At 36.7% G+C, this 27564-nt stretch overlaps 1 long non-coding RNA gene across 4 annotated transcripts in view; it reads left to right on the forward strand.

Annotated features, from left to right (window-relative positions):
• Positions 1–27564, forward strand: part of LOC107034178 (uncharacterized) — a 561724-nt gene that overhangs the window by 197309 nt on the left and 336851 nt on the right. For 2 of the 4 annotated variants that reach the window (XR_012072565.1, XR_012072564.1), the window contains 3 exons: positions 6440–6579; positions 7504–7609; positions 8132–8691. The exons of 1 other annotated variant lie outside the window; for it this stretch is intronic. This is a non-coding gene — a long non-coding RNA (uncharacterized lncRNA). Of the gene's footprint in view, positions 1–6439; positions 6580–7503; positions 7610–8117; positions 8692–27564 lie in introns of those variants that run through there. One more of the 4 variants, XR_012072566.1, reaches the window with a different exon arrangement.

Here is a 27564-nt window from a genome sequence, read left to right on the forward strand (position 1 = left end):
CAGAAGAAAATGAACCCCCCAGGCTAACCTTCATAAAACATAATTTCTTATCATGTCATTTCTCCTAAAAACTCATCCCTAGCTGTACCTTGCTGACACATAATGGCTAAACTCTTTAACTTGGCTTTCCCAAATTGCTTTTCTAACCTGATTTCTCATTACCTCCAATGTATTAATTTTGTACTTCAGACATACTGCTTGCTCACTGTCCTTTACACAGCCTTCTAGAAGCCTTTCAGATCTCTATCCTCATGCCTCTGGGTACATTATTCTATCTTTTAAAAAATATATGTTCTAACCTTACACATATTTTGAGGCCAGTCTAGACACTGTTTTCCTAAAAAACCAAAACAAACCAAAAAAAAAAACAAAAAGAAATTTAAAAAACCCCAAAAAACACTTCTTGACAATTTGCCCATAGTGGTCATTTTCTCTCTTTTAAATTTTTGCATTTCGGTTGTTCAGTGAATACTAATAACAATGCCGTATGCGTGTCATCAGCATGTATGGTATCTCTTCAATTAGACTCTATGTTTCTTGAAGTCAGATTCCATTTCTTATACTTAGTTTGAAATGAGATTGTAATTCATGGTATCTAAACCAGTCCCTTGAATGGGCTCTTGTATATATATTGCAATGCAATTTCTTTACAGAATCACAGACTATTCAGACATTTACTTACATATCAGTCATTTCAAACACACCTGTGACTGCAGGTAGTCAAATTAGAACTGCACACTACAAAAAACAACAGCCTTGAACTGACTGATGGGGTGAAGTGGATAGAAAACTTCAGTAGTGTGAAAGAAAGTATCATTTAGAAGTGTTCAAAAAAAAAAGATACTACAAAGGAGGATCATCGAACAAAGCAGTTTGAGACTATATCCTAGAAAAATGAGACTTTGCTGAATGTAAAAATAACCTGCTTACCTTTGTAAAAAGTTTAAAACAGTACTGAAGTTTATTCTCTTAACACATTTATTTAATTTTATAATGTTTTATGAGGGAAAGTGAGATGTGGTTAAATGATCTTAAAATATAACCAGTTATCACTTATGACTTGCATTTTATAAATTATTAATATTTAAAAGATAAGACCTTTTAATTTTGAAATAACTTAAAACAATTAGAGACAGATTTTTTTCTTTTTTCTTTTTTTTGTGGAGAAGAACTGGGAGACTGGAAGTTAGAGACTGGTACAGATTTGTACTGTAATACATTTATATACTCAATATTTTATTACCACTGTGTATTACTTAATAAAAATTACTAAAATATTTTTTAAAATCTTCCTGAATTTTCATCTCTTCAAGAAATGGAAATATGAATATGGACATAATAATATTGGCCCTTTAACTTCTTACTCTGTGTGAATATCATTTAGTATTGGACCAATTACAAAATATGGAAATTATACATTTTAAATAGACATTGGTTAAGTCAATCAATAGATCTGAACTAAGAGACTATGTTGAATGATAGAAGAATCACTTGTTAATATTTAAGGAATTGAACAGACAGACCTTTGATTATATCTTATAAGCTTTAATTATAATATTATTCTGATATTCAGCACAATATGGTTTTTAGGTTAATTCTGTGGGGTTACTTGTTTTTCTTTTTTTAATATGATAAACCTAAGCTGGAGATTCACTCATCCTATGTGAGAAAAAGAAAAAAAAGAATTAAAAAAACCTCTCCCTCCCCCAGCTTGGCTACCTTCCCTCTAATTCTTCCAACACTAATACAATGTTGCTGACTATGTTATGTTGTTACTAGGTTGTGTCAAATCAAGAGAATAATTGGACATTAAGATTCATCTCTGAATACATTAATTAGATGATTTCTTTATTTCTGTCTTAAGTTACTAATAATTTCCTCTCCATAACTAGGGAAACTCTGTAAGAACTCATTATCCTTTCGGGATTCTATAGCTACTTTAAGATGATGTTTGGTGGATGTGTCCATTCTGGTAACAGTAGACTCTATATTAAGTTCCAAAAATTAAAATTTCAAAAAGAAAGGGTACTATTTATATTTAAAATGTGCTCCCTTCAGGGGGTTATTTCCTTTCATGGAATATGTTCCAGAACAATGGTACCTATGGAGAGACATGAGGACCCTATGAATACTAATATGCTCATCAGGATGATCATTGAGAAGTCACATTTTCTCTAAATGCTGACATTTTATAAATATCTTCTCTACATGTGGAAGACATGGGCCATAATTCTCAGCTCTGAGCTTTTGTGCCTTGCTGCACTGGGAACTCATTGTGAGCAGATTCTCGTTCTTATTCACCTTTGTGTTCATAGTGTCTTGCCTAGTAAAGGAAGCACACAATAAATATCTGTTATCAGCAAATTAATACAATAACTTAATCTTTTAGAGTCTTATGTGTATTAAACCAGAAATTATCTGAAGAATTTTCCTGTTGTAACATTCCATGAACTTTAAGCAGGCATCTTTCTGCAGATAGTGAAACTTTTCAAAAATGTATTCAATAAAAACTTTTCCAAGAATTTATTCTAGCATAATATTTCAACTCACTGCAATTTAATACTTCCTATAAATAAAATTTTACTTTAAAATGTTAAAAAAAAATCAGATGCTTTACATTCAATACATCAATGCATACAGGTGAAACTCATCAAATTGTGATCCCATAGAACAAGGATGAGGTGATGAGCTGAAGGGGTACCAACATGGAGTTCAGAACTAACAGCATGGGAGAGGAATTCCAAAGACAAACTCAGCCTTACTCATCATTTAGCCTAAGTGGGCCAGTCCTTATATGACTATTTTTTCCTGCCATCTTTGGCTCATATACATTGGTATCATCTTCTACCTGACACAATGAATGTTGTCCCAGAAGTCATCAGTATAAATTGAATTTTTGTAAATTAGATCACAGCATTCAATAAAGGATTATTGAACTTCAGCATGTACTGTGTTCCAGAGTGTATGGGTAGAGCCAGATCTTTACCTCACACATTATAATCCAGTGAGGGAAACACACAAGCACGCGGATGATAATAACATGAAACATAGCGTCACTGAAAGGAGGAAAAGATGCATTCCTCCCAAGACGAGCATAAAATGACCTGGGAAACCATGCCTTTTGAAATGACCTGGGACTCAACAATAAACACAAGCAGGTTATCAGTACTCTTCAAAGTTCTTTTATTTTCAAATAACATACTCTGTAGTTTACCTATAGTAAGTTTGGGTTCTCTACATGCACACTTTTTTTTTCTGAACAGTGGATTTTGTCAAAGAGTTAAAAATCAAAGGACTCTTAAATTTTTAGTAGAATGAGAACTTTTACTGCTTCCACTTACTGACTGTTGTACATATTGAATTGCTTGTGCTCCTGAAAGCTGCCAAGTATACTTTCAGTTTTTACGTAACCATTATAGGTAAAGATAGAATAATGGATTCCTTCCAGTGCCTCCTTTGAATTGACAAGCAGGGTCATTCTGTGTCAAGGAGATGTGGTTGCTGCTTTTCTATTAATAGTAAGTTGTAGGTGTTGTAGCAACTAGTTAAGCAAGAAGAAACAATTCTATTAATTTGATAATAATATTCCTCCACAATTTTATTTTACCTGTTTAGTTCAGATAATGAAAATCACATACCTAGAGTAAGTCAAAGCAAGTTTAAATTTGACTACTGGATGAATTCTTTTCACCAATATTTTTGACCACATTCTACATTCTAGGCACTATATAGAGTCCTAGAGATAGAGATAAGGACAAAAATAAATGCAGTTCCTGCTCTAAGAATGGGGTTTAAACTCTGTCAGGAAAGACATAGATAAATCAAATAGTCACACAGTAAATGTGGAAAATAATAACAGCACTAGAGTCATGAAATGCCATTGAATGGTTTTAGGTGGGTGGGTGTGTGCCTGGGTGAGTGTTGTCATGTGATCACATTTGCATTTCTAAGTACTCTGTCCGCATTATAATTGGTACTGCCAACAGTGGATGTAAGGAGACTGGTTAGTAAGTCCAGGAAAAACAGCAATGCTAGTTGCAATTAATGTAATGCCAGTGATGATGACAGAAGTAGACAGATGACCCAATTACTACTTCAGTGAAAGATTTAAAGGAATTTAAGCATTAATATTTATCAAGTGTCTATAACATGTCAAATGTTCTTTTAGGTGTTAGGGATACAAACAAGAACATGTAAAAAAAAAAAATCCCTTCCCTCAAGAAGCTCCCTGTCTACTCTGACATTTCCAAGTATGTAACTAGGCCTTCATGTAAGAGAAGAATAATGTAAAGTAGGTGATGTCAGATAATTCATATTCACCACCATTGAACTTTGCTGTATACTGTATAACTCTTGGGGGTTCTTTAAGAATCAACAGAAATAATGTGTTTTAAAACACTTCCAAAATGCAAATATAAAGATGAGGTGTTGTTGACTTTCCTCTTTAGAGCTCTCTAATAATATCTAGCTTAGGCTAGTACTTACACACGTTTTTGTTTCTTGAGTATACAGAAATTGGGCCTTATATGTTAATAAAACACTGTAGACTGGGTGCCTTAAACTGCAGACACCTTTTCCTCCCAGTTCTGGAGGCGGGGCAGTCCAGGATCAAGATACCAGCAGATTCTGTTCCTGGAGGGAGGGGAGGAGGCCCTTCCTGGCTGGCAGACTCTGCCCTTTCCTTGCTGAGTCTTCTTCACACGGCAGAGTGGGGGTTCTGGTCTCCCTTTCTTGTATATGAACGCTAACCCCATCGTGGGGCTCCACTGACATGACTTTGTCTACACCTAACTTTTTCCCAAAGGCCCTCATTTCCAGCTATCATTGTTGTGGGGGTTAGGATTTCAACATACAGATTTTAGGGAAACAAAAACATTTAGCCTACAACAGGAGGCCTCCAGAGTGTGCTAACTAATGACAAGATAATTTACACTGGAATTCGCTCCTGGTAACAAAGAAGGTGACAAATGCTTGCATTCATGAATTCCTTCTGGTGGTCCCTGCACTGCCTTCACCCCCCACCCCTCACAACTGGGATCAGACTGAAAATGACATATTACATTAGTTGATTGAGTCAACGAAATTAGGAGTAAATTGGAGTTGATGTAATTTTATGCATCTGAATTCAGGGTTTTTCAAGCCATTAAATCTTTCTTTCCTAATTTTTCATTATATACAATTTTAAACATAAACAAAAGTGGAGAGAATAGTAATGATAATAATTTCCTCATTTTCATTACCACCTTCAACAATTATCAACATTTTAACGATCTCATTCCATCTATTTGTCACTGAATGTTTTGATTTAGCTGGAGTATTTTTAAATCATTCCAGATAAAATACCATGATTTCACCCATGATTACTTTAGTATATATTTCATCTGATAAGGCTTTTTTTTTACATAACTTCTTTTACTTTGCTAATCAATCTAACAAAATTAAGAAATATTTCTTAACATCGCCTAACACTACATTCAAATTTCATTTATTTTCAAAATAAATTTTTTTTTTTATTGCTGTTGGTTTACTCAAATTAGGATTCAGCAAGGTTTACTTGCTGTACTTGGTTGTTACGTTTTAGGTCTTTCTTATTCTATAAAAGGCTTCTTCCTCCCTCTTTCCCTCCCTCCTTTCCTTGCTCCCCTCCTTCCTTTCTTTCCATGCAGTCCATTTGTTGGGAATACTGGACATCCCTTCAGCCAACAGTGAGCTCAATCCTCTATCTCCTATATTTCCTGTGACTAGGTAGTTTCATTAATGACTTATCCAAAGCTTTTCTGAAAGCAGAGCTTGCAAGAGAAACCCCAGTGTCAGTGCCAGTAGTTTATTTGGGAAGTGTCTCCACAAGACAGGACAGAGGGAGAAGAGACAGTGAGCCAGGAAAGAAGGACAAAACCATTTAAGGTTGTGTTATCAAGGTGTCTGCTCTGGACAGCATGGCTCTATTCAGTGGGGTCCTCTGCGAAACTTAGACAGCACATCTTAAAATTACTGCTGGTTTCCCTTGCCCCTTGTTTGAAGGTTTCCCTGGGAGCTGATGCTTGCACACAGTGAGTTGGAACTATTCCCCAGAGCTGCAGCTAAGATCAGAGGTGGGCAGAGGGAAGAGATGTGAGCACCAGAGGCACCTGCTACAACTAGTTTCAGATTGTTGTTTTATTTTTTTCTGGCTAGAACATTTCACACGTGTTTCTGTGAGGCAGGTAGTGACCAGATGCCTCCTTTTAAATAATTCTCAACCTGAACAGTCATGTCAACTTTTTAAAGTTCCCCGACAACTTTTCAATAATGATTTTACCTTCATCGATGATCATTGCCTGTATCCATCATTTCTTTCAGGGCTGCAAGGTGATGATTTTTCGAATCCCATCATTCTTTCTATATTTACTTGTTTGGATTTTTCTAAACGAAACCTTCTTTTTTTTTATTGACCATTTAGTTACCTGAAAGTAACTAAAGACGGGATAAATTCTTGATACTTTTCTTCGTCACTCCTTACAAATCAACTTACAAGGTGAAGAGTTTGTGCCCTGACAGTCTGCAAAGCGATGTATTGAATCTTATTTCTTCCTCTAAACGGTAAGGAAGCATTTCCATGCTATTAAAAAATGGTGGGCTGGGGACAGTTTTTTGGCTGTTTCACATTATTAACAGACTGTCAGGCTTTCATGCTTAGCAAAGGGAATAGAGGCATAATAGGATGGATGGATAACTCAGCAGAAGGCAGGAGACAAGGAAGGCAAACCACTCCTGATGGCAGCACAAGATGAATCCGTGAGGTGAGGCAAGCGGTGGTCTCTGTGTTGGCAAAAGTCACAAAGAGTTGCTTGCATAAATTAAGAAGTTTGAAACCCCAGGTTTCTGTTACTGAGGTGCATTTTGGGGCTCTTGATTCTCAAAATAGAAACCTGGATCTTTTCAGTCTTGTTTTACGAAAATGTTTTATAAAGGAATGCTGAAGACTGTGAGGAGTGCTGCCAAATTAAACTGCAAGCCAACTTATCTCTCAGCTAAGTAGGGTCACCAACTCACTCCAGTTTGCCTGGGATTCTCCCAGTTTCAGCACTCAAAGTTCCTCACCACAGAAACCCCTCAAGTCCTAGGCAAATCTGAATTGTTGGTCACTCTAGCTGAAAAGAATCTTGTTACTGAAAAGATACTTATAACCTATGTTCAGTTTTACAGTTGAGGAATACAAATGCAATTTCCTTAGTTTGCTGGCCCATCCTGTTTTTTTCCCCTTTGGTTCTCCTTTGTGACCACCAGCATGTGTTTGTAAGGGACTAAGAAGGAAAGGCTATGTTCTACATTCAAGGAACAGAGAAAGTGAGGTCACCAGGCCACATGGGGATCAAAACATTGCTGTTAGCATCACTAACACCTGTTTTAAGTTAATCTGAAAATGAGGGTTGGGAATAATGATTTCCACATAATTGTTTTTGTATTTGTATTAGTTGCATCTTGCTGGGGAAAATAATCATCTGAAAAATTATTTTCTTTTAGACTTGGAACAGAGTTGACAGCTTTGCTAAAGATATACAACTCAGTTATCTCACTTTACATATCTGTAGAATCTATGGTCCTGCACATATCTTTGAACTGAATCTTGGTAAATGTTTCATTTTTATAATATTATTATAGAATATAATAATAAAATTATATAAGTGGCTCTAATTGGCTAGAGGTAATTTTTCTGGCATATGAGAAGTTTCCTTTCACCATCTGAATACCTATTTTTGGGCTCAGAATATCCTTCTGTGATCTCACTAGCCTACATCTTATCTACTTACCATTTTTATGTGTGTTTTTGTCCTATTCTGATGTGGTGTAACCAGACAGATGTATTTCTTCCATCCGTTGAAACTAGCCAAACACTGGGATTTTATTCCCTTCAGATCAAGCCTATTCACAGATGGGATAAAGAGAATGATTCAGCTGCTTCTCAGAATCCCTACCTTATTGGCAAGGATTTTCAGCTGTGGCTGTGACTAGGAAAATTTTAGCAAAAGCTGTGTGGGAAACGTGTAGGAAATTTTTAGTGCCCAATATGCAGATGACAGGAATACAAGGTGCACTCTAAAAAGGAAGATAATTAACAGTCGCATGGGTAACTTCAGTTCATATTTTACAGACAACTTTGGTGACAAATGGAGCCTGTGCAAAACACAAGCAGTATTTTTGAAGATAAGCCGACACGTCTATCGGTCATCTGTTCGAGAGAATGAAGAGGTGTGGTTGCTTTAGCCTGAGTCTTCACATTCATTTGTGTTCTCTTTCTCATGGTACAAATATAAATAATGGCTTTTAAAAAAGACTGGAGTTAAATTTCAAGTTTGGTCAAAGCAGATTTTAGATTCTTTGCTTGGGGATCCATGGGAAAACCAGAGCACCTCTCTGAATCTCATCTCTTGAGTAGGTGATGGAGATAACTGCTCAGTGGGGCTCGTGAGCTCTTTATCAGGATCAAATGAGATAGTGTAGAAAAAATGGATTTTAAAATAATAAACACCAACCAAATATTAGTTGTCATGGCAGAGCTGCTATTTCCTTGGATTCAAGGGGCACTTTCTATTTGTTGATGTATTTTTCATAAAAACCATGTCAAATTCAAAAAAAAATACTCAGTAGCACATTACATAAGGATTGGTACAAGGTAGACGAATATTCAATAAATCTGTTCTTTCTTAGTTTATTGGCACACATCTCCATGTTTATTTCTTTCTAGAAGGAAAATAATCCAGAACTATATTACGTTTTCCTTTATTTGGACTTCAGGCTCTGATTGGGGTTTTCAAATATTTTACCTATAGGTATTCATTCTCTTCCTTTGTACTGAACTGTTTTGGGAGAGGAAACAGACCTTGTGCATTACTGATAGTATAAATTTTACTGCATAAAGTATAATTGGGCTACTGTCTTTACTGTTTTAAACATTTCCCAGGGAAAAAATCTTCATCCTGGATTAAACTAGATGTCTAAATAGATTGATTCTCACCCTGAAGTCACTGAAATACCATTTTAATGCCACTTTCATAGTATAAATTTTGATGTGGTTTTTGAAAAGTGAAATGAATAAAATTTCAAAAGTAAAAACAAAGAAGAGAATATGACTATCACTTTACAACCAAAAATACAGATACACGCCCTCCATTTATTCTTTTCTAATTTAAATCATACAGTGGCTATTGGAAGATATCAACAATGTATTTTTGTCAGGCTTTCGTATGCACGGATGACAATTATCAGATATTTTGGATTGACCATTTAGGGCTTTTGGATGGATCTCTTTAAATTTGCTGTAAGTGCTTCCAGTCATGCTTGCTTTCTTTAGGTTTTACTGCATCAGAGGGAAACAGACCTCTTTCTCCTGTGACAAAGAGAGAACCCAGGAAGGGCCAGTGTTTTTCCCTCACAGGTGATGGAGTTTGTATAAAGAATGCAGTGGATAATAGCTGGCTTGTCTTCTGAACAGATGGTGATGGTCTTGTTGCTAGGATAAGGCCTCAAGAATTTAGTTTTTAATTCCACATTATTTGCCTCAGTGCCATGAATATCCCTAGGTTTCCTGAGGCAAAAATACACACACAAAAAAAAAAAAGAAAGAAAGAAAGAAAGAAAGAAAGAAAGAAAACCCACACAGGAAGAGTGACACAGAAAGAGAGAGAGATGGGGCGACAGAGCAAAGACGGGAGCCAGGTCGACAGAGGCTTTGGGGAGAATGCCTGCTCAACTGTCTGCAGTCACCTGGGTTTGAAAGGCAGGCAGGAAGGAAGATTGGTTTGGCAGAAGAACTGGGCCTTTGATGCCTTTGATACCACAGAGAAAAATACCCATTTCTTCCCATTAGAAGTCTGTTGACTTTCCTAATTAAGATAAACATGTTTCTGAAGGAGTTAGCTCTTACAGCATGACATTTATAAAAACAACTATATATACACACAGGAATGTTTGCCAAGAATTTGGGCTGATGGTGTTCTATGAAGCATTTTACAGAAATATTTTAAAATAGTTGCCGTATCTAAAAGTGAGTGACTTTCATTCCCTCCAGTCAATTAAGTATCTAATTTCAACTCTAGGAGATAATAACTGAAGTATTTTTTATAAATGAATGAACAGTTAGAAAACTGTTAAACACATAGCCCCGAAGCATGAAAAATATATTCATTTAACAGCTTTATTCTTTTATCGCTAATTTACTTCAGAGAATTTCCTCTAGTGTAATTTTCAGTAAAATGCTGTTATTTCGAAGTCTTCTTTATTGAATGTAAGAGTGATGTATGTGATTATAGGCCATAATCTGCAAGACCTGGGGATGCTGGACACTCAGCTGAGAGTGAGGGTGTATCTACGAGTTAGAACAGAATTACCTGCCAGGGCTGTCAGATCACATGCCTGAATTAGTCACTTCAGTCAAATTCTCCATTAAGTCTTATGTCCTCCCCACACCACTCACACACATCGTTGCTGACATTGACCACTTGCCTCAGAACTATCTGGATGCAACTTTAATAATTCAATAATTGGCTGTATGATTTTTATGAATGATATGACTGATGGTGTTGTAGGCAAGTCTTCCGCTTAACTTGAGGCTCACCGTAAAATGTAATGTGTTTGCAGAGTCTCTACCCGTTGGTTCAGGCTAAGAGCAGGCACCCGCTAGCGCTGAGAAATCTGCACCTCAGTCAAAATTGTTATTAGGCATATGTCACTGAGCGCTGTCGCCGAACCCTGTACTGTTGCGACTGAGAGTACGAGTCTCGTACAATGACTGTGTTTCTGAAGCTGTAGGTCACGCTCAGGCTCTCTGCAAGCTGGTTTGGAGGGAAATGATGCCGTAAGTGTCCTTGCCTCCACGTCTCCTCTGACCCCTGCATTTATGACACACCGCAGTTCTGTCTCCCCTGACAAACCATCCAGTGTTGCAGGGGCTCTTCTAAAATGTCCCAACATTTGTCTTTTTAAAACCCTTAGCTTCATCAGAATTACCTGTTTGGTATTAAACTCCCTCAGGGCCCTCGAGAAAACTATCTGTATGGTCTGATTGATTTCATTCAAGGTAAAGTGTTAATGACTTATTAATCTCTTAGATAATATCCTTGCTTTCTGGTAAAGATTTTTAATGATGCACAAAAATAACGACTAGTGATTAGAATTCTAAATGCGATAGGAGAAATGGTAATAAGAACATGGGGGAGTGGAACAGATATTTTTGGCAGAAATGCTTTTCAGTATTTCTCAACGCATGTCATATAGACGGCTGCCTTTTCTACTAAATGTCTGGCCAGCTCTGTTTTAGAGAATTTTTGCCATATTCAACTGTGTACGTGTCTGGGGATGTGGTAGACACCAGAATCTGGATTTTTATTTCTACTGGCTAAGGCATGCTGTAAAATATGCCCTCCAAAAAAGGAGACTTCATTTAAATAACCAATTGTTTTGGAAATGCCCAATCACTAAACTGTTCATTTGGTCAAATATACTTTAAAAAATTATTTCCAAAGTTATTTGCATGGAAACGCAGACATGTTTCATCTCAAATTAATATATCTCAAGCTTTGTACTACAAACATTGGACCTTCATAGAACACATGTCCTTACATATTTTGCATTCATCAGAGAAATGCATGATTGAGTTTCACATGATTGTGCAAGTAACAAGTGAATCTGATCTATCTCTCTGCATTTTCTTATTATTTCCAATTTTAATAGAGAAGCAAAAGCATTAAGATCTAATTTTATATGTAGAAAAAACACAAGTATTTTCAAATAAAATTCTGTATTTAAACATCCTTTAAATTTAAATAGCTTTTGTCTTAGGACATTTTACTCTGAAAGTATTTCACCTCACATTTATTTCCAATATTTCATGGGTGTATGTGTATATTCTGTACAGTCTTTATATTTGGACAGCTAGATTTTTAAAAAAGACCATCATGTTTTATCATTACCACATCCCCAGAAAGCTGACTTTAACGACTGTGAAGTCCTATTGAGTGTGGCCTCAAATCTCCCCCTCCCCTTTTAAATACACAGAGTTCATGCTGGCAGCAGACTTTAAAAAGCTGACTTTTTAAAGTCAACTTTAACACTTTCCCACTCAACACTTTCATGATTTGAATGACCACTAAGGCACTTTTGGAACCAAAAAAGGAAAAGTGAAAGGTCATGGCTGTTGCTACAGAAATCTTGTTGGGTTTTGTGGGACAGTTACTTCTGATTAAGACGTTTCCATCGGCCAAGCTTATGGATGAGCACTGATGAGTGAAGGATCTGCAAAGAGATCTGCTGAGAAGAGGGAAAAATTCAGGATGGAGAAAATAATCATGGGTGCCTTTTTTAAAAAACACTTTTCTCTATTAATGAGATGTACATATATATATATATTATGACAGCCACAAAAACTATATAATACAAAGAGAAATACCATTGTTCTTATTGGGCTCCTGTCAGAGCCCATCAGGGGGTCCAGGCATTTACAAGGAAATTCCGTAATTGTACTATCTTGCTTGGTGGGTAAGTCATTCAGAAGGGAACAAACTGTGAAAACTGAGCCTGCTATTTTTTGGTAAGCACGTTATCAATCTGTTTAAGTAAACTTCAGTATTACCCAGAAGATTGTTCTCTGCTTATTATATTGCTAACGCTGTGTTCAAATTATGTGAATGTTCTGTCCTAAATGAACACCACTGCATGTAGATGTCACAGGGATCTCTAAACAGAGGGTGGTTTCATTATGCACCATAGATATGGATATTTTACATACAGCCAAATGAGTTAAAGACAAAAGCTTTTTTTTTTTTAGCAGTTTAATGAAAGGAGAATAAATGTATGTAAAACATGAAAACTATAGAGAAAAAATGAGGATATTGCTTGGTATTGTATGGTTTTATAGCTGACTGTAACAATCACCCTTGTGCATTATTTCTGGGCAATCCTTAAAGAGCTTAGCACTGTAGCTACCGTAGACTAAAAGAAATAACCGACCAATATGATGGATAGTAATGGATTAGATCTAATTACAGCCTAACCCTGTTTCAAGGGCCAAAAATAAATAAATAAATAAAAATAAAGGAGAAGGTTTAGGAAAGATGTTTGGGGGAAATTTGGAATTTGAATAAAAGCAGGAGGTCCACTGAGAAAGTTACCATTTTATCCCAAATCAAAATTCTTATGATTCATGGACTACTTGGGGGGAAAGGATGACAACGATAAGATAAAGGGACATGTTGCTGTTATAGTCTGCACTTTATTGACTTCATAATTATATATTAGACAATAGAATTTGAGGACATAGTGCACCAAACACAACTTTTGAGATTATGACTCAGTAAACTGATTCTGTGAGTATTTGAAGCTACTTCATGAAGTTGTGAAAAGGAAGGAATAGGTCTTCCTAGAGTGGTTAACCAAACTGGCGACTGGGTACATGGAGAATCTGGCTCAATACAACAAAGATAACACGCCCGTTTTGATGTGTTATCTGAACTATATGTTCCCTACTATTTTCAGTGCCACTCTGGAAGGTGCAGAGACTGACTTTTCACTATCTTGTACTGCTTTCCTTTTTCTAGAGAAAAAGGACATAACCATGTATTACTAAATATATGTTACTATATTCCTGCATGTAAAAATGTGAAATTACTCCTGATGCTTTAAGAGGATGGATTCTTTTTATTTCACTGCCTGCAGATTATTCTTTGTGACTTCTTTTTTCTATTCTATTTCTGTTCTGTCTGCTCATTGCTCTGAGTTCAACACTATAGAGGTAAGGATGAGAAAAGAGGCAAAATAGAGAAGAAATAATACACACATATGTACTCTCTAGAAGAATACACTTCAGATCCTAAAAAGTTTTATCCACGATGATGCAAGAGCTAGTTTGCTCAAACAAGATCCAACCTCATTCAAGCATCTCTCCCTACATACAATTATTGAATTGTGTCAGTTTTGACTGTATATTATTTAGAGTTTGCATGTTTTGCTAGCTTGCTTGCTTGCTTGACTGATTTATATACTTCAGCTAACCAGTATGGTTTTGGTGATAGCTCTAAACCACTCCTCATAAGAAAACTAGAGAAACCCTTAGCCAGTAATTGTCTCTGTGGTTCACATCCAAGCCCTATTCCATCCGTTCAAAATACATTACCATCCATGGGTAAGCTGCCCCTCAACACCATAGGATCAAAAAAATCTGGTCAGCAGATCAGGAAATACTTCTGACTGGCTGCTTTGACCCATAGTACATTTCCCCCCAGGTCCCCACTACCCAATGTTAGTCAGCATGGCTATCATCTTCCTAGATTTCCCTAGGAAGAAGCCAGGCTACAGAGCTTTTCATCAGATTCTAGGGTGTCTTGTATACACAGACAATCTCCATTTTTTTTCTCTCCATTAGGCTTTAAGTTTCTTGCAGTCAGGGACCTTATCTGAATTTTACTACTGAATTAGCAGTATCTAACACAGCACCTGGTCGGCAGTACTTACTTAATAGCTATCTTCTGGATGAATGAATACACACTTTGCTCACTGGCTGCTGTTTACTATTGGAAGGTTCCAAGTATGCCCTGTTACTTCTCCTAAACTTAATTATGTGCTGCCCCTTTTGCCATGTGTGTTAGACGGCTACGGCTGCCGCCACAAAATACTGCAGACTGGGGGGGCTCAAACACCAGAAATGTGCTTTCCCTCAGTCCTGAAGGCTGGAAGTCTGAGATCAAGACGATGGCAGCGTTGGTTTCACCTGGGTCTCTCTCCTTGGTTTGCTGGCCACCTTCTTGCTGTGTGTTCATGTGGCTGTGCCTAGGTCTGCATGTTGTCGCTGCTCTGTTCTCTTCTAAAGGCACCAGCCATGGACTACGACCTCCCATATGGCCTCATTTTTACCTTAATTACCTCTATACAGACCCTATCTCCAGATGCAGTCACATTCTAAGTTTTTAGAGGTTAGGGCTTCAACATACGAATGGGGGGGGCACAATTCAGCCCATAACACCGTGGGATGGAGTAGGGAACAGAGAGTGTGAAGCAATTTATGCCCCCAGAGCATTGCTGGAAACAATAGAGCTATCAGCCAGCAATTAGTGAAACTTAACAGGGCAGTCAGGGAAAAAGATAGTCAAAGAGAGCTCTGCCAAAACCACTGTGTTCCTGGGCATCTTGGGGGCATACTGAAGCTTGGAGCCACAACAGAAAGTTCACTCTTTGGGGTGTGGGGACAGATGGAATTCACTAAAATAATCCAACCAGTCACTAATCACCTAAGTAAATACATAAAAATAACAAGACCTGGAGGAGGAGGGCCAAGTGCTTACATTTGTTATAATATATGATCTAAAATGTCTAGTTTCCAACAAAAAATTGTGAGGCATGCAGGCAATCAAGAAAGTATAACCTGTATGCAAGAAACAAACAGGCAACAGAAACTATTGTGAAAAAAAAGATGTTGGATTTAACCATCAAAGATTTAAAAATATCCATTATAAATATGTTCAAAGAAACCATGATTAAAAATTAAAAGATGGTTTGATGACGATGCATCAAATACATACCACCAAAAAGAGATAGAAATTATATAAAAAAAGAACCAAATGGGAATTCTGGCATCAAAAAATTTAATAACTAAATTTTTAAAAATTACTAGAAAAGCTCCATGGTAGATTGAAACAGGCAGAAGCTAGAACTCACAAACTTTGTATTAATAGAGGTTATACAATTCAAAGAACAGAGAAAAAGGATGAAGGAAAATCAACAGTGCCTCAGAGAAATGTAGAACAGCATTAGCACACCAACATATACCAAGTGGGACTGTCAAAAGGAGAGGGGAGAGAGAGAGTGCAGAATAAATGTTTGAAGAAATACTGGCTGAAAATTTCCAAAAATTATTTACAAACATTAACTTACACATCCAGGAAACTCTATGAATCCAAAAGTGAGAAACATAAAGAAATCTATAAATAGACACATCACAGTAAAAATTCTGAAAACTGAAAGAGAGAAACGACTTACCATTTACAAGGAAACCTCAGCAAGATTTACACCTGACTTCTCATCTGGAACAATGGAGGCCAGAAAGTAGTGGGATAACATATTCTATCCTTCCTTAAAATCAAGTGCTCGAAGGAAAAAAAGTTGAGCCTGGACTCCTATATCTAGCAAATCTATCTTTCAAAAATAAAGGTAAAATAAATACATTCCCAGATCACAAAAACTGAGAGTATATAGCAGACCTGACTCGCAGGAAATAGGAAATAGATTTCTTCAGACTTAAAGCAGGTTATCCCAGACAGACGTTTAAATCTGAGCAAAATAAATCTAAAGTCAAATCTAAACAAACAAAACCAAAAAAGAGCACTGGTAAAGGTAATTGTGTAATCTTAATGGATAGTCCAAATTCATGTTTATTCTCATTTATTCTCTTAACTGACTTAAAAATCAATTGTATAAAGCCATATGCATTAATGTGTTGTTGGGTCTGCAACATAAAGAAATGTAGTATATTTGTCAATAACAGTACAAGAAGGTGGGTGGGAGCAAAGCCGTACTGGGCTAAAGAAATGATTCCAGATGGTAGCTTAAATTCGCAGAAACTAGAAATGATAAAAATGAAGGTTAACACAGCAAAAAGCTCTTAATTATGTACTTGCTTGCCTTTCTCTGTTTATCTTTTTTAAAATATATGAAATTATAAAATAAAATATACTGTTGGGTTTGTAACATTTACAGATGTAATATATGTATAAAATAATACCCTAAAAAGGTGGAAAAGATAATATAGCTATAGAGAAGTAACATTTCCGTATCTCATGGGAATTAAGTTAGTATAAGTCTGTAGCTGTTTCTGATAAGTTAAGAGATATACAGAAAGTCCTAGAGTAACCATTAAGGAAATAACAAAAAAATAAAAAGAAAAAAAAATAAAGAATTTAAATGACACCAAAAGCATGAGCAACAATAAAACAAATAGATAAATTAGACTTCATCAAAATTAACTTTCAAGAAAGTGAAGACAAACTACAGAATAGGAAAAAATATTTGCAAATCATATATATGATAAGGAATTGGTATCTAGAATGTAGAAAAGACTCTTACAACTCAGTAATAAAAAGACCCAATTGAAAAATTGTCAAAGGAGCTGAATGGACATTTCTCCAAAGAAAACATGCAAATGGCCAACAAACATATGAAAAATGTTTGATATCATTAGTCATCAGGGACACACAAATCAAAATCACAGTAAGATACCACTTCACACTCACTTGGATGACTATCATCAAAAAGACAGATAATAATAGTTATTGGAGAGGATGTGCAGAAATTGGAATCCTTATACACTGCTGGTAGAAATGCAAATTGGTACAGCTACTTTGGAAAACAGTCTGTAAGTTCCTCAAATAGTTAAATAAAAAGTTGCCATATGACCCAGTAATTCCACTCCATGAGAGATGAAAAGATGTGTCCACAGAAAAAGCTGTACATGAATATTTATAGTAGCATTATTTATAATAGCCAAAAGGTGGAAACATCTCGAATATTCAACAATGGATGGATGAATAAACATGTGATACACCTATGCAATGGACTATTATTCACCCATATAAAAGAATGAATGAAGTACTGATGTCTACTTCAAAATAGCCTTGAAAATATTATATTAAGTGAAAGAAACCAATCACAAGAGACCACATATTATATAATTCCATTTTTATGAATGTGCAAAATAGGCAAAACTATAAAAACAGAAAGTAATAGTTTGTGTAGAGCTGGAGGGATGGGGTAGTTGGTATATGGTAGCTAAAGGGATGAGATTTCTTTGTGAGGTGATGGAAATGTTCTAAAATTGACTGTGATGAGGTTGCATATATCTGTAAATATATTAAAAACCACTGAATTACATACTTTAAATGGGTGGCTAGAATGGTATGTGAATTATATCTCAAAAGAGTTAAGTGGGTTACCTTCCCACTCAAACCTGTTGTTGGCTGACCCAAAATTGTTGCCATTAGACTGAGAGAAAAACATGAGAAATAGCAGGCAATATGAGTTAATAAACAAATGAATAAAAATTAAAAATAAACAAAACCAAAAAAGATGCCCAGGTCTTAAATCTGAAGAACTTAGGAGATTATTATTGACTCATGGAACTGACTGGAAACAACTTGATCAGAAGCCGACTTAAGATTTTTAGGGAACTGTATTGCTAATGAAACAATAATTCCAGCCTTGCAAAACTCTGATTGTAAAACAACCCACAGTTTCCCAAACTTAGGTGAGCTGGAGGTGGGCAGCGATGGTTTTGACCTCTGAAAGTGAGTGCGTTTTTCAGTGCTCACTTCGGATAGACCCATGTAGGATAATGCACAAGGGAAAACACCTCAGAGGGTGAAGCCAGAGTCATGGGGAACAATGGACACAGTAGCTTCTCCTAGAGAGTTAAATCAGGGTCTTGAAACTTGCTGATCTCTCATGAACTGTGACTTCACCAAGCCTGCCCAGCAGGGCTGCATCGCTGCTATGGATCTGTCAGTATTACGTGTCTACCGTTTTCCTCTCTGCACAATTGGAGTCTTTACTGGAGTTACTTCACTTCTGCTCTACCATTAATGTGGTGGTATATTTCAGGGGGAGGAAGGATGTGTCTTCTTAGTTCATAGCTCGTAGAACCTCAAGAAGCCACTTCAAGTCTGACTAAAGAGAAATACAATAATGGCAGTGACTCCTGGACTTTGAAGTGGGTTGTCTCTTTCCAAGTTATTGCTGAACATGTTCTATGTGTAAGAAGAAGGGTGAATATGACTATGGTGACCAGAAGGGCAGACAGTGCCAGAAAATGCTAGCTGCTCAAAAAAAAAAAAAATCAGTAGCTTTCTCTTTTTTGTGATCACACAGTTACATGTTCCAGCCTCTTATGTTTAACTGTGCTTACATGATAAGGTGTAACCAACAGAATGTGGGTAGAAGAGAATGTGCATCCTACACAGGCCCAGCCCATTAAAAATCACTGCAAACCCTTTTCCATTCTTTTCTCCTTTAACTGCTGTCTAGAAGGGAGGCAGTCCTCATGGTGACCTTAGAAGCTGTGTGTTGGACATGGCCAAGCCGCGATCACCCTAGGCTGTCAAGTGACTGAATAGAGGAGGCCCCATCAATGTTTTTCCACCCAGCACCATTATTTCAATAACAAAATTATTTTCTTGAATTTGCACCATTACACAATTTTCAGGTTTTTTTTTTGAAGCAATTAGCCTCCTCTGACTAATATAAATCTCATCATCAAATGCCTTCCCTGTACCTGCTGAGTTTAATAAATGGTGCTCACTGGATATTCCTTTTTTATTTTTTTAAACTGAGTCACAAATGCGCTAAGTTGTGGTTTCAATGGCTACTTAGACGACTTACATTCTATTCAAGGTGGGTTTTCCCCTCGTGAAGTTTTACGTCTTTCTCTCCTTGTGTTTGATATTATTGGTAGATTTATCCCCTTAACTTTTAGGTGTATATGTGGTGTATCTGTAACATGGTTTTAAATAAATGGGGAACATGAGGCATCTGCTCTCTAAGAAGTTAAATCAGAGGGAGTATCAACTGGATAAACATATATCATATTCTACATGTCTTCCCTACTCCATGCACTTTAAAAGTTAAGATTTAAGAAAAAAATAAACCTACATTAGTGGGTGACTTCATTCCTTGTGTGTGAAAGGAATAAAATGTATTTGAATCTGTAGTAGTCATTCCATATTTTTCAGAGCTTCATATAGCTAATTTGGATCACCAGCCAGTAAAAGTTGATTGTTAACTGCAAAACCAGTGACACGAAGACCCGACAGTTTGGATTGACCACGATCGTGTAGCCTACGCACAGCTTTATTTGACAATACACCCTGTAGCATCTTGGTAGTGATGTTTCTTTCATTCTTTTCACCTTGCATGTTGAAAAAAAATTTCTAGAAAGTAGCATATTAAAAAAAAAAGAGTGTTACTCATTTAAATAATTTATTTTTCAATCAGGGGCATCAGTTTGATGATTAATACACTGCATTCATTTTCTCCTTTTAAGAAACCTGAAACAAACAGGCTTGCACTGTGTGTCTATAATTCATTTAGGTGTTGAAGTCTGAGCCTACATGGGTAAGAGAAAATTTCAAACCAGCCGTAATTAATATGTCACTTTAGGAGGAGCAGTGGGATGAGGGGGTGGAAGTAAATGGGTCTACCTGATGTTTTTGCAGTGTATGTGTGGAAAGGAGAAATTAAAGTTAATGCACAAAGAAAGGACCAGCTTTGCAAGCTTATTCCTTTGAGTTCAAGCCAAAGTAAATAGGTATATCTGTGGATATCTCCTTCTGGAGGTGTGGAAAGTGTGGGTTAAGTGCGATGGACTGCAGCCCACTTCATGAGAGGAAGTTTGAAGAATGCATTGATCTGGAGGGCCAGCCTTGTTTTTCCTCAGCTCCACCACCATTTACTTGGTGAAACGTGAAAAGCTATTTAGCATTTTCAGCTCTCAATTTCTCCCTTGAATGAGGAGAACCAACAACTAACTGTACCTTTCTACCTTGCCTATTAATACGAAGTGATACATTGAAGGCAGAAATGCAATCAAACCTGTGTCATGTTCTATGCTTTTATCTGTGTTTCATGATAGTTTGACGCTATTATCACTGTCTTAGGAATTCAGCGTTTCAATATGAGTAAAAAGGCTCTCTGGGAGTCCCTGCAGACTGATTGATCTTCAAGTATTTCCGGTGAAATTTGGTGAATTTAGTTCTTTTCCATATACAGAGGATCAGGAAGGGCTTCCATTCTGTCACTGTGATAAAACTTGTCTGGGCAACTCCAAAGAGAAAGCACCGCTTTTTGGACTTCTGGTTAATTTCAGGACCATCACTGAAGGATTGTGAAGGCAGAGTCTTCTTTCTTTCCCAGGCTTGGCTCAGCAGGATTGCCTCATGCATCGCTTTCCTATCCAAAGCTATTACTGAATCATTGGCCCAGGAAATTGATCCAAAAGGGGAAAAATATGTGTGAGCCCTTTGAGGAATACTGTTTGTGTACCGTCTGACAAGTGGTACATCCTCTAATGAATCCTATAGTCTAATTGCCATGACTTTTCATATAATATTAGAGCTTTGAGGTGAAAAAGATTGGAGCTAACAACCAGGCGGCTTACTGTTCTTAGTGATCACATCCTCATGGGGGGTTGTGCCCAGCTGAGGTGCCCTTTAAAGAGGGACATGGAGGAAAAGTGGGCCCAAGGGAAAGAACATGTAGTGAAAGAACTTGACAACATATTCTTCCAAGGACTGTTGCAACATTTCTTTGTATATCCTTATATACAATTCTTCACGTTGGAAGTCATAAGTAATAATAATAAAAATAAATGGCTACTATTTATTTTTTGATCACCTGCTATATTCCAGGACAGTACTAAATGTTTTCAATGCATTATTTTATTTGATACTTACAGTAACCTTATCTGGTAAATACTGTGATCATTTGAATTTTTATAGATGAGAAAATTAAGCTTAAAAATATTAAATATCAAAGACAACCACTTAGTGAATGATGAAGCCCAGAATGGAATTCCAGTCCCTCTGACTCCTGAGTCTGCACTTGTAATTTTACTCAAGTAATTCAAGTAACTCAACTAATTAAACTCAATCATTATAGTTTGCATTTATTCATAAGATTGTTGTTAATAAGTATGCTACAATTTTTGTTTGTGAAGAAAGTCCATTCAATCCTTCCTTGAAGAAAGATAACATTCACAAAGTAAATGCTCGGGATGAACATAAAGGAGACTCTCTGGGGGAATATCAATTCACTTTTCTTTCTTACTATAACATGTCAGGAATTTGTGTATACATTGAGATTTCTTTACCCTACACTCCAAGTTCTTCTCTGTAGCGAAGTCTATTTTATGACAGTAGATTGTTAATTATCTTGTAAGTTACTTGTTCAACATTAAGAAGTCATTGAAATTTTGAGAAAGAAATTAAATGAACACAGGATTTTGTTGTTGTCATTGGTGTTGTGAAGGTTTACAATTTCACCTTGTCAAAAATTAGAACAAGTAGCTAGAGAGTTTAGACAAAAAATAAATAAATAAATTATCCAGGCAAAATTCATAGTAATAGCTTTAAGTGTCTAATGAATTTAATGCCATTCAACTTGCATTCAGATCAACAGGTTTAATTTTATAGGAGTTTGTAATTTGTGATATAGGAGTTGTAATTTCTGTGAGTTCCTTGAAAAAAACCTTTCTATATTCTGCTTTATTCCTCTCTCCTTTCATAAATTTTGGTGTTACAGAACTGTTAGTCATAAAAATGCATTTCTAGTTCAATGTAATTTTCCTTCTTTTTCTTTTATTTTCTTAAAAAATGCCATTTTAAAAGTAATAAAGCCCTTCCTTCCATAAATCTTCAATCGTTTTATCCTAAGGGAAGATTAATTTGTAAATATGCTAATGGATTTGTGTAATATTAAACTTTCCCAAGAAAAATTACATTACTTCATATGAATGAACACATCTATCTTATTCAATTTGTTAACTAATGGCTGAAAAACCCAAAACTGTTTCCTACTATGTGTCTTGTAACGAAAATGACTGCAGGCACAGCCACAGACTTGGCATTTCACAGCAAATTTATTGGATGAAAATTTTTTAAGCCCCTTTATTGAGTTTTCCTCATTTAGCTATATTTGAACTCTAGCTAATAAAATGCAATTCCTACAGAAAGGTGAAAAAGTAAACACACCGTGCAAAAATAGAAGCAATTTCAAAGCAGAAAGTAGACTGGGAAGAACAAATGTTTAGTTTAAAAGTGATATCAGTAGTAGGGATGGTTTGATGGAGACACTCCCACAGCTAACTTTCATTAAAACAGCAGGTGCCTTCCTAGGTTGGGCAATGAGCTAGGGACTCGGTGCTTCAGTTCTGCAGCTATCACAAACCAACTCTGATATTAGGCGTGAGAAACTTAACTCCTCCTGATCTCGGTTGCTTCTTTATTACCTATTTTCACCAGCTAGGTAATTCATTGCATAACTGCTTCCTGGAGTCAGGCTAAAACATCTTAGCATTCTGTCGGTATCCTGGGATGACATTAAGAGTGATTGTTGGCTGCTGTTCCTGAGCAGTGCCCTGAGTTCTCAGGTGAACTTGGTGCTACTTGGACATCTCCCTTTGAGGGACTCAGTGAGAACTCGTTGGACTCAGAGAAAATAAGCAGGGGGAGAAGGGTTTCCAAGGTGAGCGGTATCACCAACAGTCCTACAAATAGACCTAGCAATATACTTCTTGGAATTCTGATCATTCATCCCAATAACTAGATACTCTTGTTTTCATAAAGGCTCTCTGTTAGCAACTTGGAAAAAGCCCTAATTCCAGGGAAGACGACAGGGAAGGGCAACTGTGGAGGTCATCTTACTTTCTAGTGTTTCCCAGAAGGTGTATTGGGGGGACTGGGGTGAAGCGAAGGGGACCTGGTTCTCAGCCCCCACGGAGGTAAGAAAATAACTATAGAAAATAGTTTATAAGAATGCAGTGCTTCCATGCATTTATTCTTAAAATCTAGGCCTTTACTTTCTGTATTTTTGTTGACCTTTATTGTGCAATGTAGGGGAAGTAATTTGAGTTCTTTTTGCATGTGTTTTGTTAAGTAGGACCAAATGACTACCTCAAAGTATGCTGGTGATGTGGATTGAATTTGCCAGGTTGATTAGACGGCTTGTAGTAGACTATTCAGCTTCAACTGGTTTAAGCTGAGTGGTGGATGGGAAGGAAGAATTTGTTAGTTTGGATGACTGAAAAATCCGGGAATATAACTAGAATCAGGCATTGCTATATCCCGGTGTGCATATTATGCCACTAGTAATTGGTCTATTTCTAGCTCTGAAAAAGAAAGTTCTGCTTTCCTTTTTGGGACTTTATTGTTAGCCAATTTCTACCTGTGGCTGCCAGCTTGTCCAGTCATGCCCTGAGTTTCTCTTTCATCACAGTCCTGGCAAATACTAGGGCTCCCTGCTGTTGTCTGTCTTGGGTCACGTGCCCACCCTTGGGGCCAGATGTGAAGCCCCACCCAACCCACAGAGTGAGCGTGGGAGAACGGTGATTCTTTAGGGGGAATTTGGAGGACACTTCTAGAAGCAAGAGATACGTGTGATATACAGGCACCATTACAAAAAGAAGAGGCAAGAAACCATAAATAGCTAGAAAAGTAACCCATGTGGCAAAACCACAACAGGGGTCATTTTGCTACCTCGTAAAAGGTGCTCTGGACATTCCGTGTTAGAGCCTTGCCATTCAAAGTGATGTGGTTGATTGAAATATTGTCCATGTGGTTGCAGATGTAGCTGGAAAAAGAAGAGTATCCTTGGCTTGCGAGCAGTTTTGTAATGTTATCTGTAAGTTTTATTTCTTTCAACTAGAATGCAGTTTCTCCAAAAGCAGGCAACGTGTTATACAGTCTTTAATTGTACTTCTCTAAGAACATAGCGCAGTGCTGGACACAAAGCAAACACTCAGTATACACTTTTGATGGATTCATCTCAGCTGTTGGCAATGCTTATCACACTGAAGGATTTCCCAGGGATTTTTCTCAAAAGCCCATCCTCTCTCAGAGCTCCATTTGTTTCCCATCTTTCCATATCACTTGAAGAGTCTGAATATGTCTTTTTAATGTGCCTACAGGTTTCTGTGCTTTCTATCACACCACCAACGCTCTGTCTGGCAGAAGCTGGGACACGGCTGCTGTCTTTCTTCCATGCTGAAGGGCTGTGCTGTGCAAAGTATTGCTTCGTGCTGCTTTCCTGATCCACTTTGCATAACTGCCTGGAAGAAAGTACTTTTATGGATAATTCAAAAGAGGGAAATATATTGAACATTATTTTGCTATCGCATATTTTATGGGTTAAATCCACTTAAAATACTATATTACAGTGATATTCTACATAGGGTAAGAGCTTCTCAACTCTTAACCAATGGCCAACTAATTTCAGAGTATATTTGATACGTTGTAATTTAGAAAACAACCAAATAATTAGGATAGTTTCTTAAAAACATAGGATTTAAGTGTTCTGTAAGAGTTCTTGATTTGGTTTGTGGAAAGAGTCTTAGAGAAAATATAGTCCAGAGGTAGAAAATAGATTCATCTTGTGTGCCAAATTTGATCAGTTGGTGGTGGTTGCCTGGAGTGCTGTGTTAAGAAAGAATTTATGGCTAAGTCCAGGCTCAGTGGGAAAAAGTGCCGGAATTGAGTTTTTTCTTTCCGCCGTGGTTAAAGAAGGGGATAGTAGCACCATATGTACAGCATATTTGCCGACTCAACCCAGTCTCCTATTTTACAAAATCAATTACCAGAGAAACCAGTCCAAGATCACAGTCCTAGTTAGTGGCAGAGCCTCGTCTTTTTAGCTCAGTCTTTCAATATTTGCTCAAAGGCTATTTCCTTTGGATTAAATGAGATAGGCTTGTGAAAGCAATCAGGATAAAGTCTGATATTTCATCTAACCCCAGTAGCCATTAGCTGAATGTGACATTTTAATTAAATTATACATCTCTTTATTAACCAAGAAATCAGCAAATATTTATTGACCATGTACTGTGTGCTGGATAAACATGGCGCAACTTGGCAGAGTTGATGAGCATGACGTCTCAATTTATTTCTCAGAGGTTGATCATTTTTCTACCAGAAGGAAAGAGCTGGATTGTGTCATGATTCATCTCTGCCGTGTTGTTTTGCCTTTTCATTATCTACTAACATAGATCCCTCTTTGAACCCTGAAATCTACTGCCAATGCATAGGTGAGGGAGAAATGCACATATTTCCACTAATATCATCCTGTGTGTATTGCCCACTTACCTAAAAATGTTCCACCCTTTGGACTGTATGACAAATCTCTTGAAAATGGAATTATATTTAAGGGAATCAGCAGCATATCATGGACCTGGTTTTTAATAACAGGTGTCTAACGTGTGCATGCGACATGCAAAATATGCCGATGCAAATGGATAATTGCATGTGCAAAAATATGCAGATTGATGTGCAAACAGCTGTTCAAATAATTTCCCATTATTGCATGCCATTACCTCTTTTGAATGCACAACTGCATATTTTGTATACAGATATGTTTGCATTGTTTGTATTTCATGTGTGCAATTTATACACATCTTTTCAAGGATTTGCCTCCATCATGAACCTAATTGGGAACCCTTAACCTTCCAATGCGTTCTCAGTTCCCTGGGACACTTCTCTGCAGAATGAGGAAAATACTATGACTTACCCTTAGAAAGCTCTATATCACCAGAAGATAAATGCTAATTTTTATCTGCCCCTCTTTGTTAGAAACGTGGTCCTTTCCTATCAATACAGCTTTTGATGTCAGTGTAATAAAATGTAAAATCTGTGCAGATTCTCAAACTGTCACAACAACAGTATGCACTTAACAAAACTTATCTAGCTCTTTGTAAGTGTTTAATTTTTTTGTTTTGCTGGTTTTTCTTACATCTCCATTCCCGCGGTCTTATCAGTGCTCACAGATAACCCCACAAAATAGATTCTTGATTTTGAGGTAAGAGAAACCTTGGCTTATGATGCACTCTTTCAGAGATTTTTTTTTCCTGGACAATTTTTGATATCAGATTGAGAAACAGAAAATAAAATACAGTTAGAAACTCATTTTTATATCAAGCATTTCAGACGATTTGCTCCAAGTTGCTATGTTTTACTGCTAAGTTGGTTTAGTCCATTTCTATCTAAGAAGTTTATGTTTATCATTGGAAAAGTAAAACTGAAAAGGCCTGATATACTTCTCTAGTATTTGTTTCTAACATCACATTTTAATGTCCTCCACACTGTGTATTTCTAAAATAATATTTCAGTATATCACTGTTTCTTCAAGCTGAGTTTTGGCATTATTTGGTTCAGAATCTTCATATATTAGTTTATTAATATAGCATTTTATTCTGACATCCACATTTTCAAATTCTCTTCCAAAGAAACACTGAAATGCATACTGACTACTCCTCCCAGAATCAAAAGGTGTCTATATATTTAAATAGAATTTAAATACCAAATAGCTCAGAGTGGGGTTGAGAGAAAGAAGACACTCAGGTTACTTCTGTGTTTTTTTCAGAAAAAAAGGTGTAGTGAATCACCTATTTCTATCCAAATGGTAACTTTTAAAATACAAAGTGTTATTATATACTGATGCAATTATGAATGGGAGGGGTGGATTTTAGTGAGGTTGTTATTACTCTAAACCCAGTTAAACAGAGATTATTTGGAAAATAATATTTGAGATACAGTATCTCCTATGTAATCTCTAAAGAAAAAGTTGTACATGTTTCAGTGCTGAAACCTGAAGCAAAGCAAAGATAAGAGTTAAATGTTTCTTCTCTTTTGAGGTCCCCTCCCCTCCAGTGCTACTTATTATTAAGACTTCCGAAGTATTAAATCTAAAGGTCCATCAGCTCACATCTTCCAGCCCTGCCTGTCTGTGGACAGGACCCTGTCTGTCTGTTTCCTCTATTGCACTATTTTGTTTGTACTACTGTAATCA

Source organism: Vicugna pacos, chromosome 5 (assembly GCF_048564905.1).
Source record: "Vicugna pacos chromosome 5, VicPac4, whole genome shotgun sequence".
Lineage (NCBI taxonomy): Eukaryota > Metazoa > Chordata > Mammalia > Artiodactyla > Camelidae > Vicugna > Vicugna pacos.